The sequence below is a fragment of the Haliaeetus leucocephalus genome, unplaced genomic scaffold, assembly GCF_000737465.1.
Source record: "Haliaeetus leucocephalus isolate CR32 unplaced genomic scaffold, Haliaeetus_leucocephalus-4.0 Scaffold206, whole genome shotgun sequence".
Lineage (NCBI taxonomy): Eukaryota > Metazoa > Chordata > Aves > Accipitriformes > Accipitridae > Haliaeetus > Haliaeetus leucocephalus.
Window position 1 is genome coordinate 7,013,672 of NW_010972642.1, and position 16,027 is coordinate 7,029,698.

A 16,027-nucleotide genomic window follows, 5' to 3' on the forward strand; every position below is an offset into this window, starting at 1 on the left:
ATAGACAATTACAAATAAAGTGCAGGAGTAGTAATTAAAATAAGCATGAATTATAAAAACAAAACAAAATGCAAATGAGTCAAGCCCCAGGATTTAATGGAAAGGTCTAATACTACATGATTTAATTTTATATTTATTTAGCTATTTAATTCAGTCAGAGGAGAGGGAATCCATAAATAAGGGTATACGAATAAGCATACACAATAGGGAAGATAGTAACATCTTCAGGTGTTTCATCTGCAGAAAAATTTTCACTGCAGAGTGTTCTTGTAACATTTTCTGAGAGGTCCTAATCCCCCTTTAATTTGCAACAGCTCACTGAAAATTTATGCAAACAAATCACTCCACCCTTTTGACAGGCAGAGACTTCCCATGTTTTTCCATTTGAAATTCTGTTCAAGGCATTTACCTCCTCTCAGTTACACTCCATCTCTTTCTTCCAGACAGGGGCTCCTCACAGCAAATCCAGGCAGTCTTCTCCCCAGTTCTTGCATTTGAACCCATTCTCCTCCATCTTCCATGCACAGGCCTTGCAAGGTAACAACTTTCTCCTGGTAATTCAGTATCCAAAGTGCCACCAGTTTGAGACGCAGGGCATATAGCTTAGGTTCCCAGCTATGATTTTATGGTCTTATTATCATAAGCTTATGAGCTTATGGTATGTTTCTCTATACTTCTATAAGACATCTATTTCTATTGTCTGTCTTTTAGTAGAAGGAGGATTGTGTACAAGCGCACCAGAATACAACAAAGATTATTGGTGTTCAAGGTCAAGTCCTTAGTACTCAAGGAAAGGTAGATTTAATGTTGGCCAACCCACCTTAATTAACCTAACGTTTTCTCCCCCTTTTCCTGTCTCTCTCAAAACTATGGCAGAATCTCAAGTGAAATCCCCGCAGCCAGTGTTTCCCTGATCCATTCTTATCCAGTTCTTAAGAAGTACACACAAGGAAGCATAACACAAATCATATAAAAAAAACCCCAGAATTAGAGTAAAAGATGGGAGAGAAGAGACACAAGAATCACGGTCTTGTGTTGCCACCTTCCATTCTGATTTCTGGGGGAAGACAGGGTGTTTTCAGCCCCACCTGGAAGTTAGCAGCTGCTTGAGTAGAGATTCTCAGAACTGCTTGTGAACAGCCTACAGGCAAAAAAAATTCTGCAGGAATTAGATGAATAATTTCAAAATAGAGGATAGAATTAAGACAATCATAATGTACTCATGCATAATTCATGCATGGGGAAAAAAATCTGCATCTCCTGAATGCTTCTTTCACTTGAGGCCTCATCCGAAACTATTCAGACCAATGAGAGATGTTTCACTATCTTGAGTCTAAGCCAAGTCACTCTCTGCTTAGACCAGCTAAACAGATGGATAAAATGAAGCTAAGACCAAGTAAAGTGTGTTGCCCACAATCACATAGGATGCCAGTGAGGGTCTGTAATTAGAAAGCACTGGAGTCAATAGCAGTGCTTCCTCTCATTCAGACGAGCATTGAGTAGAGGCAGGAGGAGTCCTCTGGCATCTTCTACCTCAGTTCAGCATCTAAAAGCCAGGTGGCATGGTCTGAGTCCTACCTGCGTTCTTTAAACTGAAGTCTGTGTAACAAGGTGAAATCTCTCTCTCGTGTTGGGGCTGTTGAATTGTTAATTCATACTGATATCACAAAATCAGAAGAAAAGGGAAAATACCTTGTTCTATAAATCAAACATAAAGAGCTGAGATGTGGTAAGGACAAATATTTCAGATTCTTTCAATGTTTTTTTTTTCTTCTCTTCAGTGGAGTACAGCTAAGCTGACATATAAATATTTTAAAACAGCTGCTCATCAGGAAAAAGGTACAAATTCTGTATCGTAGCCTTAGTTGAGATGTGTGGTTTTGACACATTTTTAAATCTTGACTGTATTTGAACTGTGCTATTGCAGCTTTGCGTTATTTACTGCAAATTAAAAGGAATCAAGGTCCCTCTTTAGAATGCGCTTTCCCTTTTAAATGTTGTTAAATGTTACATTATCTCCTGTCTTTTTCATGAAATTAAGCTTTGACCACTTAATTGATTAATTATAGAGAGCAAAAGCTACACAGAGACATTTTCTTCAGAGTCAGACAGGTTTTTGTTTTAACTGACAGTTGTTCAGTCTTTTGTAAATACTGCAGTAAAATGAAAAAATTGAGTATGAGCTTGATTCTCCAAATCTTATCTGACTAGTCCCACTGAATTACATAGGGATTTTCAGATGGGACAAGTTTTTGTGATCTGACCTTGCATAAGATACACAGAAAAAAAAAGGGGGAAAAAAAAAGGAATAACATTAAGTCTAAACTCATACTCCAGATAGAAGCTTTTTCTGCAGTGGCAGAGATCAAGTACTGTCAAGAAAACAAAACACATGCATGAACAGTATACATTTCAGCTAAGGCTACAATATAGCATTTTTCTGATGAGCAGCTGTTTAAAATATTTGTATGTCAGCTTAGCTGTGTTCCACTGAAGAGGAAAAAAAAAACCAACCAAGTATTTGTCCTTATCACATCTCAGCTCTTTATGTTTGATTTATAGAACAAGGCATTTTCCCTTTTCTTCTGATTTTGTGATATCAGTATGAATTAACAATTCAACAGCTCCAACACAAGAGAGAGATTTCACCTTGTTGCAGACTTCAGTTTTAAGAAGGTAAGACTGCAGGCCATACCACCTGGCTTTTAGGTGCTGGACTAAGGATGAAGATGCCAGAGGACTCCTCCTGTCGTTACTCAATGCAGAGGAAGCACTGCTGTTGACTCCAGTGCTTTCTGATTACAGACCCTCTGTGGCGTCCTGTTTCACCTTGAAAGCGTGGCTTGTTTGGTCTGTGCTCCCGTTATATAACAGGGGTAAGCAGATGCTGACTTCTCAGGGAAATTAAGGCCAGGACAAATCAATAACGCATCTGCCCTGACATGCTACATACCATATAATCTCATGCAGCTAATAAACCTGGAATATGAGTTTAAGAAAAACATACCTCCGGAAATGCCTCTGGTACTACTGTGAAGATAGTAAAAGGTAGAGCATTTGCCTCATTCCTTGATATTTTGTCACTATAGTTAATCTCTGTCATTGTTGACAAGTTGGAATATTTTTCTCATTTGAATTTATCCTTTTTACTTTCCAGCCATGAGTACGTATGCCATTCTCCAGTAGGGTAAAATGCTCTTTAGTCCTAAAGCTTTTCTCTCCTTGAAGGTGACTGATCAGATCACCTGATGATATTATTTTTAGCAAGCTAACCGAACTGAACTCTTTAAATGATGCATTTTTTTTTAAATTGCATCTCTTTTTTTGCTTTTGAGGTAATCCTTCAGACTTGCTGATACACAGCGTGGTCCAACTAGAGGCAGGCCAAATATTTGCTGAAGAGGTTGCTGCTTAGATGTGTTCCTGTCTCTTGTTGTTCATTATTTATGGGGTCAGGCTTCTACTAAGGTTAACCTTTGCCTTCAAATCTGCTTACAGACAGGATCCCTTATGCTCAGACATGCTGACTTGTGATAAATATTTCTATGTTATATTTTGGTGCGTGAAAGCATTTCAAGGAGCAAATGAAGAGACAAAAAGGATCCCGTGACTCAAAACTGGCAGAACTTGCTCCGGATTCTTCTTTGAGGAACATGGCAGAATTGCTTCAGACATCTACCACCATCCACATTCTTGCAACTGACTCCATATGGTAGGACCTCTGTCTACACAGCCTCTTGCAAAGAACATAAAAGACCACTCTGTTTGGGGGGGCCCAGATGTAAAGAGCAGGAGATAGGTCAAATGGTGGCAGATCACAAGTCTAGTTTTTGTGTTTCATGCATTAGTTTAACATAAGGTTAAGCTCTGGGTGCAAGCCATTTTGTCATTAATTTCTTCACAACTGATGGGATTTTGGCAATGGTTGAAGCCAATCTAGTGACAAGGCAAGCAGCTGAAACCTTACAATATTTAACTTGGCCAGTGAGAAATTCCCCACTGATTTGCTGGCTGCTATGTTTGCCCATCTCCCAAGTAAAAGCAGCCTAGCAGACCTTTTCAGATAGCGAGCAGAAGTATCTTCTCAAGCAACACTACACTCATTTTTAAAAGAACAAAAAAAAAAATCCCCAAAGCTCACAGCAGCACTGCTCTTTCTTTCCATCCCATGCAGAGATGACAGTTCAGTTACTCCTCCCTCTGCAGCACTCTCTACAGTGCTCACCTTGAGAAGGTGGAGAGAGAAATGGCAAAGTATAAGGGGTCTTGTCCCTGGAGGGAGGGAGGGCTTAGGAGCGAGAAGCAGTAACAGTGGCTGGATGGTGGGGAGAGAAAACCAGTGTGAATTGGGAAGCATGATACATAGGGAGAACATTAAGAACTGACGGGGCAGGGAACTGACGATGGATAGGCTGTTAGTCATTGGGGTGGGAAGAACTGAGGCAGGGGGAAGGCTGATGTTTGGTCTGCAGGCAACACTGTTGTGGAAGTTGTGGAAGAGAAGTGAATGTGCAGAAGGAGGCAGAAAGGTGTGAGGGCAGGAGGTATGTGAAGTGCTTCTCGGTAAACTGAAGAGAACAGTTGAGTATTTGTTATAGAGACATGCTGAGTATGGTTGAAAGGAAACCTCAAAATTTGAAAGTTAGGTTGAAATCCACTGTGTAAGACTTTAAAAGCTTATAAATAACAAAAATCAGATGCCTAGGAAAGAGAATTACAGTGGGAGCAACACAAAGTGATACTTTCCCAAAATATGCTTCCAACCAGACTTCCTGAGACAGGGGTGATACCCTTGCATTAAAACCAAACCTTAATAGTTTTCTCTTCAATCAGTTTGGCAGATCTCACCTTGAACCTGTCTGCATTTTTAGCATTCACAGCACCCTGTAGCAGGGAGCATCAGATCTTTGCTCCAGCTGTACATACCTCTCTTTCTGTGCACTACTGAGGAACAAGGACAGCATCACATATCTGAATGAGGGATCAAGGCCACACAAGCAGAGTCCTCTCTCCAAAGATGTCACCGCGCAGGAGCATGTGAGTACCTGGGGCTTGGTCAAAAGACAACGCCAGTGTTTCCATTGACTCTGTCTTAGTTTCAGGTCTCAATCCTAAAGCATCCAGAGTTATTTGCTGATGTCTTAAGTTATGAATTGTTTAAAAGCTTCCCATCTGTTCAGATTTGTACTCTGTTTCAAACACATTTAAATTACTGCTGGATGGATGTGGTAGAGTGATGATTTTGGAAACATTCTCATTGTTATTAATTTCTTATGTGCTGTGTTTTTTACAGAGATCAGCACAAAAAGGCAAAACACAACCAACTGTGACAGAATATATAAAACAGCATGAGCTGCCTACAGATAAATGAAAACAGTCCAAAATAACAGAGACCAATGTGAATCATGACCAATAAGCATATTTGTAATAATAAACATGTCATGTGTCAGATAAACAATTCACAAATATTTATTAAGATAACAAACAGATTATTAACAGAGAGACATCCCAAATTCAGATCATGTCTTTCAGTCCTAGTAGATATGAATTAGCAGCCAAATTTGCCAAAATAAATCTGGCACTCTCACAGAGGTCACCATACCTAACAAATGAAAAAAAAGAGGAGAGTACAAAGGAGAGAGCAGACAAGCTTTTTTTTTTTTCCCTCTACTAGTATGACATAGTTTAGAGAGATCAGGCTGCATTAGTGCTACTAAAGATGATATAAGCATGATGATGATAAGAAAAACCTGGAGGCAGGGTTGAGGGAGAGGCTTCCCCTGGTAGCTGCAGTTCTGACCCCAATCCTATAAGCTGCTCTAGGCAAGCAGGTGCATGAGGCCTCATTTTCAAATCAGTGGGTTCAAGCCAAGCACAAAAATCCATCTAGCCAGAGCACCAGCCTGCAGTTACCATTTACCTCCTTTTGCCAGTCTTTCAGATGCAGATAATATTTTGTTGATATGGCATGAGTTTTGGTGTCATGAAAAAATGTGACAGAGTTTTTATTCAACTCTGGTGGTTGCAGAATGAAGCTGGTCAGTTTAAAAAGTGAACCAGAGTTAATTTTCAGGAGGAGCTAAAAAACCCCAGTTGTTTCTTAATGCAAACCTGGCACTAGTGCATCATGCAGGTGATGGATGTACAGTCCCAAGCTTCTGGAAATGGAGAGGCTGATGTTGTAGCAGCAGTGGGAATTCTTCCATAATGTATATTCTGTATGTTTCATAGTGTAGATTTCAGGACATAAATAGTATTATACCAAACTGAACAAAACAGGCCTATAAAATACCAAATGTGATTGAAACAATATTGGTTTTGGCATTAATTTTTTGTATTTCCTTCCCTTCTATAAAGGTAATGGTGCATACTCAAGGCCAAGCTCCTGTTGCTATTCAAAGAGGGAAAGGAGGAACTCATAATGTGACAGTCTGCCTGTCCTGGCTGGGTCTCCAAAGAGGAGTAGGAGAAAAAACTACCTCATCACTGCTAGTACTGGTTCAGATAAAACCAGGGAATTACTGTGATGGGAGCCTAAGTGGAGATGTTCTGGCAACTGCCGGCATTTTTACCACCCAACTTGCTAATTAACCCTCTTCATCCTTGCTAACACTGCTGGTGTTACTGCTGCTTCAGCTAAACTCGTAGGTAGCCCTGATTGGAACTTGTCCTGCTTAAACAGCTATGCTGTAGCCAGTAGACTCTTTGTTCAGTGGGCTCCTGAAAAATTAAAGTTCTCTTATGAGTAAGAGTTGAGCTATGTAGAGCTAAAGGCAAGGATTCACTACATGCTTTCAAAGTCAGAGAGTAAAACTCCCATTGACTTTAGCAGCAGCCAAGATTTCACCCTGTGCGATGTCTATGTTGCTTTTCTAGGGGTTCTGGGGTAGTGGTGAATATGAAGTACTTTCCAGTGCTAGAAACAAGGTAGAGTATTGTGCCACAGTTTGCGTGACTATAGGGAATAAAGCCCAAAATAAAATCAGGAGCTCTCAACTGTAAATACCAGTCAGCACAAAGGTAGATGCTGCCCCTACTCCCCACAGGGGCTAGTGCCATCACTGCCAGGCCAGTCTGAATTTTAAGGAATATTCTTGTAGTTGGTTTATATTTTCATTTGCCTTCTGATAAATCCTAATTACTCATTTTGAGGTACCCCAAAGAAATCCTCTTCTTCCTTTATGTTTATATATTTGGATGCTTTCAGATATTCTTTCCCACCCATGGCAGTTTTGTGAAGGTCCTGAGTCCTTTGACTCTTTTCCTTACAAACCAGCTTCTTGCTCCTAATGCTGTTTGACTTACCTGTCCTGGCCATCTCTGTGCTTAGCCTACTTCCCTGCATGCCAGAAAGGTCAAGTCTGTAAGTCCCCCGCACTGTACATGGGCACATCCACAACTGCCCACTTCAAAGGCAGGAGTACCCCAAGGCTTTGCTGGCAGAGGACACCCGTGCTGTCTCACCATTCAGAGCAGGATGCAGCTTGTCTTTAGCAATCCAGCTCAGCACCTCTGCCTGGCAGCAAAATACTTGGACAAAAATAGAGGCCCCCTCGAACAAACTTAGAGGATTTCTGGGCTCAACCCTGATTCTCTGCATTCAACGGGAAATTCAAGGACATATTCATGATCCATATAGATTTGAGAACACGTCTTTCATTGTTGATTGAAGCTCTGAGCTGAGAGGTTAGGAACTTGGCTGTGGTCCTGTCTTCCTTCCTGATGAAAATTCTTGGTTCCTGGCTCATGTTAGTGGATGTGCTCACCTCCTACCAAAGGCCATGTTAAAATGGATGTAGTGAATTTTTTGTCATAAATTGTTTGCCAAAATAAACAGTCAGTCAATGCAAAATTATTTGTGAATTTGAGATGCACTCACTGAACATTTTGGACATTAAAAACAATGAGGACAACATTATAGGAATGACAAAATGCTTCTTTTCAATGTATTTTTAAACAAATTGTTTGGATGTCCTAGATGAAGTCATAAGGTGGTGGGGACAGAGGGGAATCCTACACCATCACCCAGCTATCATCCTTCTGTTCAGCTGCTCCTGGTCAGGATGCTCACATGGACCATGACAGAACAATGCACACGCCACAGGGGTGCACAAATGTAACCCATTTCTCAGGGAAGAGGCTTTAACATTGGAGCATAAGGCGCACCCCTTTCCTGCTCTCCAGTTCGTATGAAACTCTCCAGACTTGAGTTTTGAGTGTGGTTTTTCTTCTAAGCCCTTTGTCTTCTCCCAAGATCAGGGAAAAAATAAAACCTGGAGTAGTTATTTATTGATGCTTAACTTTACTATTTTTTAAAGAATGAGCTATGCAGTTTAGCTAGCACATAGAAGTACTATTAGAAGTATTTATTAAATAAATGCACTGGTTTTATTATGAAATAATGACAAAGATACTGTTAAAATGGATCTTGTGTTGCGCACAATATTATTTTTACCCGTTCACATCTCTCTAAAATGGAGGGGGGAATTAAAGGCTGAAGTGGGAGATAGATATCCTACTGCTTTGTAAATGAAAAGAAAGATTTTATCTGTAGGTCTTAGAAATAGAATTAAGCAGCAACCTGATGTTACAATACAGATGCAAAATAAATTCATGTTTCTAGAGAAAAATCTTGTGAAATTGACATGGCACCTTGGTATACAGTTATTACAAGGCAGTTAATATGGCATAATTTTAAGGACCACCAGGAAATTTGGCCTGCAGCACAGAGGAATTATAATAGCCTGATATGGTAAGCTTTGAAATGAAATAACTTCATTTGAATACTTAACAGCAATAGAAAGCATTTGAAAGATTGAAATGCAAGAGTAATAACGTCACTGGAAATGTTTAACATGTATTTCACTGTTCATTCAGAAAGAAAATATTTCAGGTAAGAATTTCAATTTTTCACTAGATTTCCAGTTGAGTATAAATTGGAAAAACATCTCTGAAGGTAATGTCTAGGCTCTTCTATGAATCTAGTCCTTTGCTTTTATTGCATATACCTGTAAAAAAATGGCAGAACTAAAGCTGGTCCCAAACAAACAAATAGCAAATAATTTACCCTAAAAGTATGGAGTTTTTGTTATTTACCAAATACACTGAAAACAGTGTTTTGGGGTTGACTTTGGAAAAAAACAGAGTTTAATTTTTTGGTTCAACGACTGAATCAAATAATCAATTATTCACACAACCCAGCCATTTGAACACCCACTTAAATCCTAAAATAGGAGCTTGCCATTGACAGCAAATAGTTGGGATGAACTTCTCACAGGGGTTAGTCTCCTTCCCAGGGAATATTGATTTCTGTTATTTAGGTTTTATATTTGAAAAGATGAAAAATTGTTTCCAGCTTGAAACTAACTCTGCAGGAACAAGCTTTTATTAAAGGACTTTTTTCAGTGCTAATATTTCTTTACCAACTATTACTTCATTTTCTGAAATATATTTCTAGGAGGCAATGTCAAAAGTACAATTAAATGGTGCAGGACTGAGTCCTAATTGATGGTGACAATAATTAAAAGCTTTTTTTTTTTTTTTTTGCTTTCACCCCTCATTATTCTGTTTGGAAACAGACTGTCCTAAAATATATTGAATGTCCTGCTGTCACTATTTAGACAAGCATTTGTCAGTAGGTTCTTAATATACACTAATATTTTCAGCAGGCTTTTAATAGAACATCTTTCTCTCTCATTATATTTAACTCTAATCTTTAATGTAGGGTCTTGCATCTCTTTTCATGCTTCTCTTTTTATTAACTTTCCAGATATATTCAGAAATCCCCTAATTTGTATCCAGAAATGACTTATGTCTTGAAGCATTAAAATGTACATTTAAAAACACTGAAGATAATGTAGGAAACTGATAAAATACTATTAAAAGTTCTTGGTTTAAATATACGTGATTTGAAAAATATGAATCTTTAAATGAGCTATTTTTAAAAAAGGAAGAAATGGTCTTGAAAATTCCATCTCTTTTTTTTTCTTCTTTTAGGAATTAAAAGTCTAGAAGATTTTAAAAAAAAAAAAAAAAAGACATGTCCAAAGCCAGATAGAGAGTGGAGTGAGTTTTCATCAGAATGCTGACATTTATTTGAGCCTTTCAGAATGGCAAAAAAAAATTAAACGTCAATTTTTTTGGAACCAAGGTCTAATATTTAGCACCACATTGTTATAAAGGAACTTAATGGAGGTGGTCATAATCAAAAGAAGACTGATGTTCACGATGACTTACTAACATGGTAGCTGGTAGTTGTAGCTGGCTCCTTCATCCTTGGGTTAATGTCCTCTTCACGTGGCAGAGGGGTATTAGTCAGTTCGTGACAGCTCCTAACTTCATTATAGCAATAAAAGAATGGCCAGCAATGGTGTTCATGTCTGAAACAAAGTGGAGAAGGTTTGCATAGCTGGATTTTGGCTTGAATTTTCAGTGGTAACTGGGATTGCATGGCAAACAGCTGGGTGTCTGAGAGTGTTGCAGATTCTGAGTCTTGTATGGGTTGATTTCAAAATTAAACAAGTAATTTGTGCCTGTTAGGAGCATGGTTAAGTGGATGCCTTAGAATACTTGTTGCTTTTCTCTTACGGCCATGGCTGTTCTTAATACTTCTCCCTTTCCTTTATTTTTTTTTAAAGGCCTGGTATGGGATGTTTGATCTCTTGCCAGGTAGTCTAGCGGGAATACTCTGTTCGGTTATGCAAGAAGCATGGATTTGATCCCTAACTCCTGTTACCATGCTCTTAGGAATACACGGTTACAAAAATAAAAGCATTAGCCTGCAGCCATAGTGCTGTGTGCTGTGCTCCTGTCAGATCTCACGTGTTCAGTGAGGTCAGCCCTGCTCAGGACTCATAGAGTTGGGGGTGCTGTGGGGGTGTCGAAAAGAGCCACAGAATAAAAGAATGTGCATGAAACACTGTCCTTGGCTGTGCTGCACTCCAGGGAGTTTCTACTCTCTTGTTGTCTATTTTTTGTTACCTTTTTTCCCTCATATGTACCATTATTTCACACACTGTTTTTTTTTTTTTTTAAGTCAACAAAGGCAATTACCATGAGTATGCAGAACTGTGTGGATGCAATGCTAAGAATGGCATTTTGGAATTCATAGCTAAGAGTCTTCCCAGCAATACTTAGGATGGAGATCTTTGCAGTCCAGCCTTCCTTCACAGACCAGTTAAAGGTGCATCAATATGATATGCTAGTTCACTGCAGCTGTACAGAAAGGTACCATTTTAACCTATGATAGTAATACACAGCTCATTTGATACTGACGTGTGCGCTGAAGAAATTGCGTTATTATTGTTAATCATGTGTTTTTTTCCAGCACTGCCTGAGAACCAGGCACAGCCTGAGCCCTACGCGAAACACTGCAGCTTGTTGTGCCCTGGAGAACTTACAGTCTGATGGGCAGTGCAGGCACAGGATGTCGGGCGGCCTCTGGCACTTGTGAAGAATAAGCAATGTGATGCTGGCGAGTGATGTTTAAAGCTGTGAGTCCAGGGCTGAGGAGGAGGCTTGGATGATAAGGAAGAAAGTGTAGAACCAGAAGGGTTTGAGGAGGGGACTTTGGTAAGAGTGGCAGAGAAGGCAAAGGGGGACAGATCCAGTGCTTCTGTCAACTTCAGGCTCTAGTTTGTTCCAATCCACTGCATCTTACCCCAAAGCCCCATTACTACGGGAAGAGGAAGGCCACATGTTTGGGGGGAAGTGTGTGGGAAAAGCGTCTCCACAAATCTGAGTCAGAAGAAAGCTTGTGCAGAAGGACAGGTGGCTGTAGTTGGCCTTTATTTTATCTCCCTGCAATAAGAACACCTGAGAGGTAATACAGATATTGTTATACTTAGAGCATCTATACCTCTAGCGGGGGGGGGGAGTACTTAGCATATTACTTTTGTCTCCCAAAAGACAGAATATCGTTTAGTTACATCTAGTTTCAACATCCCATGAGCATATACTGATCATTAGTGTGCACTCAGAGGAGGTGCTAATTGTCACCAGACACAGAACAAAGGACAGATGTTCAAGGAGGATCCTGCCTGTTCTCCTAAGGCAATGCTACAAGCAAAACATTAGAGTCAGACCTGAAGCAAAACCTGAAGTCCAAACACTTCCAAATGTTAGGTGAGCTCAACCCTACATCCAACTGCAATAGCAAAATATTCCTCAAGTCTGAAAAACTGCAAAATGAGAGGGATGTCTGGAGTAAGATCTGATCTGTTTTCTGGCCCTCTCCTGACCTTGTGCAAAAGCAACTCAGCCAGCTCTGCCTGAATGTTTGACAAATGCTATTCAACAGACTACAAGAAATTTCCAGCATCTTCAAAATATATAACTACAGCAGCACTCTGTATTCTCCTCACCTTCACTTTTTACATTTTCCCTTCAGGTTCTGAGTTTTATGTTATTAAATTTTGGTATGAAACATTATAATAAATAATAAGTAGTAACATTTTCCATCCTAAAGATATCAAAGATGGAAAAATATTATTGTTTCCATCTTTCTAGTGAGGAAAGCGAGGCACTAATTATTTGCCCAAGGTGACTTTGCTCAGTAAAAAGATACTGCAGCAAGAGAAAGAGCAAATTAATTTAATGTTTTGAAGGTTGGGTTTGTTGGTTTGCTTTTTTTTTACTTCAGAAAAAGCACTCTGGTGGGAAAATGCAGTTTTAGAAAAGTGAAAATGAGTTAAAATATAATGTGAATCTAAAAGGGTTGGCTCTTGCACATGAATTTGTGGCTGTGACACAACAACAGATGAGTGATCAGTTTGTGTATAGATAATTGCAGTGAGTCTAGCCTACAGGAAAAAAATGTCTTTACGCAAGAGTTCTGGACAGGGTGGAAGCGCTTGAATATTGCGGTGATGGAAAAGCTAACAGACAGAATAAGCACTCTAGACAGCTAGCCAGAGAGTGGCATGCAAAAGCACAGAAAACCTGACATGCCCTGAGCTGCTCTGGATCAGCCAGTTGCTCACAGTGAGGATTCTGCCAGCAACTGACAGCAAAGCAGAGTCTGCAGAGCCTCCATGCAGCCCGCAAGAAGACCGATGGAAACACCTGGCTTCATTTATTCAGTGGGCCAAGGCCAAAAGCAGGTTCTGACTGGGGGGGGGTCCAGGTCGCTATTGTGCCACTGCAGAACAAAGTCACTGAAAGTGGCAGTGCCACTTATGCCACATGCATAAACAGGATCTCTCTGCAGCCCCCCCAACTAGTGTTTCCCATTGGTATCGACTTGGACAATGTCTCTGAGAAAGCCAGAAGGCATTTTCCAAACCAGCAGTTAGTGCATTTCCTAACTGCAAAGCCTCTGTCACGCATGACTTGGCACACCACAAGGTGCTGCTTTTTGCACCCTATGAAAAATGTCTTATTTACTGCATGGGAAGCAGGACTTCCAACTAAATCTTCCCGTACCTGGGCAACAGTGGGTAGTAGTGCTCCTCTTGTTAGAAGAGAAAAATACTGTGCGTGATTTTGTTTTTGTTGGATGGAACTTGCCAATGCAAAGCAGCAGCAGGGCAAGCTTGGCGGCCCCAGGCGCCAGACAGCTCCCTGAGAGCAGCCCTTACTTAAGTAAGAGGATCCTGTCCTCAGGACCACTGAAAATGAGCCAGTTAAAGGTTACAAAATGTCGCCAGTAAACATTGTTCTGGAGAGAGAAGAAATGGTGTCCATTATTCCACTGACTGGGAGTGGTGTCACTCGTTCTCCACCAGCCAGTTGCGTGGGCTGAGACATGCAGCCGGCTGGAGTCTGGTGCCTCTGCGGCTGAATTAAACACTGTGTTACACAGCTGCTCTCCCGATTTGCCTCCAGGCTCTTTCTGTGCTGTTATTAACACCTATTTGTGACCGGTTAGATAGGCCTTGTCTGCACAGGAAAGACGTTTGATATATGACAAGGTTACACAGGAGTTCACTACAATTTACAGCTTCTCACCTGCTACCAGGGTCTTCCTGGTGCTTTGCCCAGTCCACAGCTACCCTGCTATCGCTTCTTGTGTGGGGCTCACTCTATCCCTGCTGCTCCATCACCTCTCTGCCTGCCCGGCCTAAGATTCAGTGTCTTCCCTTTCTCTCTCTGTGTTAGCTCTCTTTTTGCCTTTTAATGATGGATTTTGCAAACCTGCTGGCTCCTCTTCGTCAGGGTGACTGGGAGGGGGACATAGGAAGGGGCTGCATCAGTCTGCCATCACGTCTTGCTTTCTCTTGAATTTTATAAATGCATTGAACTGGATTTTTACCCAAGCAGCAGAAAGCATTTGGAAGGCCTTCCGTCAGCAGTATATAAATAAAAATGGATCAGAATAGATTGGATTGTTGCTTCTTACATCCACTTCCCTATTTTGTTTTTGACAGGTCCTGACACCCACACATACGCTCCTTGCTCAGACTCAGCTAGATCTGCTTTTTTGTCTGCTTTGAGTTTTTGGCAGGATATTCCATTCCTTATAACCTTCTTCCCTTACAGAGTTTGAGTAGCTCTTACCCTGTTCCTTAGCTCTTAGGCCTTGTGCTCTTATGCTCTCCATACTGATGGGTCTTACCAGGCCCATCACAGGGGCAAGCACTGCACCCTCCTGCAGGCTCTGAAATGGGGAAGCCACTGCTGCTGACTCCTGATCTCCTTTGCAACTCCACCAGGTCTAACATCACTCCCCCACTTCAGTCCACGCTTCCCACTGCAAAGGAGTGGAACCGAGCGAAGAATCTGCAACAGGTAATTTATGTAATAGATTTACCTTTTTCCGCCTTGAGTTGAATATGCATGAGCAGGTCTTGATGTCTTCAAGTGCATTCACTGTTTAAAGAGGCTTGTCTCATTTTTTTCCTTGTGCACTGTTTTTAATGCTACGTATCAATCACAAATGTTCCCTGTGTGCATTCAAAAACTGGTATTTGCTATTCAAATAGCAGTAAGTTGTAACTGTTTACATAAGTCTTGAGAAATTGTTTCTGATCCTAAAGTGGATGGGCATGCAAATACCTCTGTCGTGTAGCACACAGCCCTTTAAAATGTGGTTTTAATATTTAGGGATGCACTCTTGAAATTCACTTTTCATGAGCATTTGTGCCGGAAGAATTTGGTTGCTAGAATGTGTGCATAAAGGGGAGCACAGAAGTGACACAAGAGCAAACTAATAGAACGTACTTTAAAAGAGAAAATCACTATTTTACAAAGCCAATTTTTAAATTGCCCAACTCTAAACACAAGCACTGGAAAGGAAACAAGCAAGTGTATGAGTCAGATTCCCCCTTTTGCTTGCCATGCTCTGTACCAGACACGTGGAAGCAGAAAAGCAGCCAGGCACAGAAGCAGGGCTGAATGTGGCAACATCTGCGGGATCTTCTCTCAAACCGTGACTCTGCAACACGTGGGCAGGGACCAGGCCGAGAGCTGTCCCAACACCCCCTTCTCTTCACGGTGCAGTACTGCTCACAGAACCACAGTGCTCCAGCAGGGCAGCCATCTGTAGAGGCATGCTGGAGGGTCATCACACCTCCCTCACGAGGCACCCAGCAAGGCTCCGAGGAGCCTCAGTGGGCTCCCTGCCTGGCTGTGTCCTGTGACGGGGCAGACAGACCGCCAGCTCCACTTGCCCGCCACCTGGGGCTGGCAGACCACCCGGGGCCCAGGCCAGCAAAGAGACTGAGGCACAAGGGAGGGCAGCAGTGCCGGGGAGAGGTTCAGTCGGGGCAGACGACACAACGCCTGGCCCGGCAGGGGCAGGGGAGAGGGCAGTCAGCCGCAAGCCCACAACATGGCCGACGCTCCCCGCCGTCGGAGAACGCCTCACGCCCCGCGCCCCACCCTCTACCGCGCGCATGCGCAGCCCCGCCCCCTGCTCGGGGCAGGGGCGGGCAGGCAGCCAGATGCAGGGGCGCCTTAACCGGGCGGAAGTGACGAGCAACTAGGGGCGGAAGCGGTGCAGGGCGCCGCTTCCTGCTCGGCGCCGAGGCGTGGCTGGCTCGCGGCAGGTGAGGGGCGCGCGGCGCGGCAGGGAGCGCGCGCTGGGCGG

The 16,027-nt window shown here is 41.9% G+C and overlaps 1 protein-coding gene across 1 annotated transcript in view; it reads left to right on the forward strand.

Moving 5' to 3' along the window:
* Positions 1–15,907: 15,907 nt before the first annotated feature.
* Positions 15,908–16,027, forward strand: part of WASH1 (WAS protein family homolog 1) — a 45,384-nt gene continuing 45,264 nt past the window's right edge. Inside the window, exon 1 of the mRNA XM_010566214.1 lies at positions 15,908–15,986. The gene's annotated coding sequence lies outside the window, so the exon portion shown is untranslated. The remainder of the gene's footprint in view (positions 15,987–16,027) is intronic.